The sequence below is a fragment of the Periplaneta americana genome, chromosome 12, assembly GCF_040183065.1.
Source record: "Periplaneta americana isolate PAMFEO1 chromosome 12, P.americana_PAMFEO1_priV1, whole genome shotgun sequence".
Lineage (NCBI taxonomy): Eukaryota > Metazoa > Arthropoda > Insecta > Blattodea > Blattidae > Periplaneta > Periplaneta americana.
The window spans coordinates 82,747,974-82,752,433 of record NC_091128.1 but is presented as its reverse complement, the minus strand read 5'-3'; positions in this window follow the sequence as shown (position 1 = coordinate 82,752,433).

The window sequence follows — 4,460 nt, the reverse complement described above, 5'->3', positions numbered from 1 at the left end:
TGAGTACTGGCGTTACGAAATTTAACGCGAGTAACGAAGGGTTAAATAATAGGCATATCCTGCATATACAGAATGCCTGGCAATCCTGACTTAAATTTACCATGTGTAACTTTAAAACAATAAAAAAGTGGTTCCTCAAAGTAGAACATAAACTATCACATTTTCTGAAGTTTTGTGTGTAGTATTCCCTAATAAAGTATAGCTCTTACTGTTACATTACACAACAGAGGGAAAATCCTTCCAACTTACATTTTTTTTCATTCTGATCAAAAAGCATCTTCTATATTTTTGGGGGATATGCAGCACAGTCCGAAAGTTTCTCACCCCTATTGCATTTTTATCAGTAAAATTTATTAATATTTTAAAATATGTGCACTTCCATGCTGTTCTAATGATATTAAACATTGGCAACATGTCATGGCAGCAGTTGGAATCATTCTCATTTGCAGCATTGTTGCATTGCGTGAACAGCACACATGTGAAGAAGCAGTGTTTGAAATTGCATGATTTTTCTTTTTCTCTCTGCGCCATTGCTCTTTTTCACCATTCAGAGGTAAGTCAGATTTTCAAATTTGTTATTTCGTTATCATCAGAGTCTAAAGTTTGGGATTCAGTATGCGTAAGAAGAATTTTATGAATTTAAAGTGTTTTAACAGTCGGTTACACAATAACCAAATGTTTCTCACCAGGAGTGAGGAACTTTCTGTCCATGCTTTCAGATTGCAACAGTGTGTTGATTAATCATTATTCAGAGCAACATTCACTGCCATTAAGGCTTATTTATAGATTTTTGCAGGTGCTACCCACATCACAAGTGCATGTAAGGTCTAAAATTCAATGTCTCTATCAGTCTGGCAAGTAAATCAAAAACGTAAGTCGAACTTTGAAAGTTGACAGAAACACAATCAGAAAATAGACAAGGAAGGACGATGGTAAAGTCACAGATGCTAAAAGATGTGGTCGACCAACAAAGGTTACTGCTGAAACTAAGGAAAGAGTAAGACAATTGTATATGAATTAGGTGACAGGAATAAGAAGTGTGATAAAGAAACTGAATTTTTTTAATCACTTTAAAAATCGAAATAAGAAAGTGGGCATGACAACAGTGAGGTGATATGTTAAATCTACAGATTGGGGAAAGGTTGCTTTAAAAAGAACCAGTATAGCCTCTTCTTACTGCAAAGAACATTGTAGACTGGGTAAAGTTTTGCAAATGATTGACTGATGCTGGATTTTCAGAAGACACTCCACATCTTAGTCATAGAAGAGAGTCCAGTAGAACTGAATCCAAAACCAAAGCGCCAGAACAGACACATCAGGACTAATAGCTTCTAACAGATTTTGCCTATTGCTATTCCTAAATTCTCGCTGAAAATTATGGTTGCTGGGATTATATTTCGTTGTGGTAAGACAGAATTGCATGTTGTCCCCCAAAAACAAATTGTTGATGGAGCCTACTACCGAGAAAAAAGTCATGGATGACCCTAGACAATTTCCAATTTGTTCACTTCGAATTCTGATGCAAGATGATGCAACAGCATATACTGCTAAACAAACTATGAATGTCATTCGAAAGAACTTCAATGATGTCTGGACTGATTGGCTGGGAAACTCTCCAGACTTAAATGCCACTGAGCATTTGTGAGCTAGACTGCAGGGCAGTGTCCTTAGACAACCAAAGAACAGCTAATTGAAAGAGTCAAGGAAGAAGTCTGTTGACCAAGAAATAACTATGACTTTGGTGGAGAGTTGCCGAAAATGTATTTTGGAGTACCACAGCAACAATGGACATCCACAAAATACGGAAAATCATTGTAGATCATCAAATGATGCATCTTTTTGACACTAGAAAAATAAATTTGAGTATTATTTTAGACTAGTTAATTCAAAATATTGGGAGTGAGAAACTTTACTTGTTTTAGGCTTTCTGTTCTTGTTCATTCGACATCAGCCAATGGAACAGCGTGCTTTATGTGGTGGCCCGACTTCGAAACCAAACTCCCAGTTTCACGAAGGCATTTGTCCCATTTCATGATTGTTACGTATATTGAAATATCGTCAGTTGGTCACAGTTGATATTCACGCCGAAATCGATGTTGTACCTGTGTAACAGATTTCAACTCCATGAGAGAAAGCACACAGAATGCCTTTTGCTGTGGAGTCCACATGGTTACTGACACTAATTGGCTATTTCCAAGAATGACATAGTTTGTGCATGCGATGTACATTTCCACCATGCAAACACAGGAAACATTTTGAATCACAGTACCCTACCTGTAGAAGAATATCGAGTGTAAATATCAACAATACATCTCAAGTAATAAAATAATGAAGTATTATATGTTTAAGCCAGACACAGTGTAGAATGCTGTTCCTCACTGTAATATAATATACACTGGATGTTTCAAAGCTCTCCCTGCTCTCCTGACTTATCTGAAATGTCTTCCAGGTACGTCCAGTAAAAAGGTAAAGAAAGAATTAAAGCAGCCTGTGGGTCTCTCAGCAGTGTTGAATTCGTCCAAGCAACCCAAGTTTAAGAAGATCACAGCATTGTTTTGCACAGAGTAGTGTATATTTTGGACAATTGAGTGCTGTATGAGAATTAGTTTTCCCAATATCACGATAATTTATTATTTTTATCATAGCATATCTTATAACTAAAACGGAGATACTGTATTTACAATTTTTTTTTACTGTGAACAAAGAAAGAAAAAAAAAAAAACAGTCTTGGTAAAAGTTGTCTTTTCAGAAGTCCTCCTAAGATAGGCCTACCTTAGACAACCTAGGTTCTATTTTGAAAATGTTAGTACCAAAAATCAATTCTCTATATAGGTTTTGGTTGAGAAATGCTTTTTGCAAACACCCAGCATTATGCTGTTTTCGAAAAAAGGGATGATACAGGTGCTTTGAAGCACTCAGTAGAAGTATGAAAAACAGCTTCCAGCTTTCCTGTTTTTAATTTTCTGAAGAAACTCTATATACAAAAATTATAGAGGGTGAAAAAAATAATTTGAACATGTATTGAAAAACTATACATGTTTTTCATTTATAAAGTATGATTGTGCTAGAGTTTTTTTTTAATGACACCATATACTTATTACTTCATTTTTGGATTCTTTTGGTCTCAAAACATACAAAATTATTTTTTACCACTGCTATTATTTTGTAAAAAAAAAAAAAGTATCAAATGTATATATTAATTTTTAACAAAATAATCTGTCCTCAATGAAGTGACCATAAAGATCCAGAATAAAAGCACTACAGAATAATTTAGAAAGACAAGAAGGTTAAATACAGGAATAGTTTAGTAAAAAATCCAGAGAAATGCAAACCCAATAGAATCATCAATGGCCAAAATATAAATGGTAATGTAATATTCAATAACATTTTTTTAATTTAAAAAAATCGGAGACCAAATGCTTTTAAAATATTACATGTGAATTTAGGAAGTGTGCCATGTGCACCAAACAAAAAACCAGAAACACTCCACTGACTAGTGGGAATGTTATATTTCTCACTTAGGTACCGGTATGGGATGCAGGACTCATAAATGGATTTCTTCTCCTCATCAATGTGTTGTACTGCAGGGTATCCCTCTCAAACCGGAATGTAGGTTCAAGAACTGTGTACGTGTATATAACAAAGAAATGCTCCAGCATATAAATATTATCACTATGGAGAACACTGGTTTTTAATGCCCTCCCCCCTCTCTCTCTCCCAAAATAGCAAAAATGATTGATAGGTGAGATGAGTCAGAAGATTTTTCATAGGATTACCTGACATTTGAGGAAAATCACAACCAAGTAATAAACCCAAAAGGGATTTGAACAATGTCCTAGCATAGCTTCGCAGTATGAGATCCACTTGGTACTCCTACACCTCGTTAATGGCCTAATTAACAATCTAACAACTCTTTTAACGTTATTTAAATAATATTGAATTGAATAGTGATTATGTTTCCTCTTGGAGTTCAGCTGTGAACCGAGCAGATGATGATGGATACTGAAAAACAGCTTCTTCATCAAATTAAGCAAAACTGACAATACCATGTAACATTTATGATCGATAAAGCATTCCTAACAAAACAAAACCAGTTGTAGTACTGAAACAATAACGAAGTTGAATTTGAGTAGGTATACTTATTATCATTTAAAGGAATATGTTTTTTTTTATATTGAAAATCTGTTCCTGAAATATCTATCACTACAAAATTGTTTTTAAACATACAAGGCCATGAAAAAAATAAATATATTTTTGTGTTAATAAGTAGGCCTACTAGATTTAATTTTAGTAGATTCTGTAATTCTACATGTGACTGTTACTATCAAAGATGCTTCAACTTGTATTGATATAATATTCTACTTTTTGTTTAGAAATATTTACAACATGTATTAGCTTAATTAGACCCAATTCATGTTTTATGCTAATTATTTCACAACACAAGTAAATTTATAAACAAA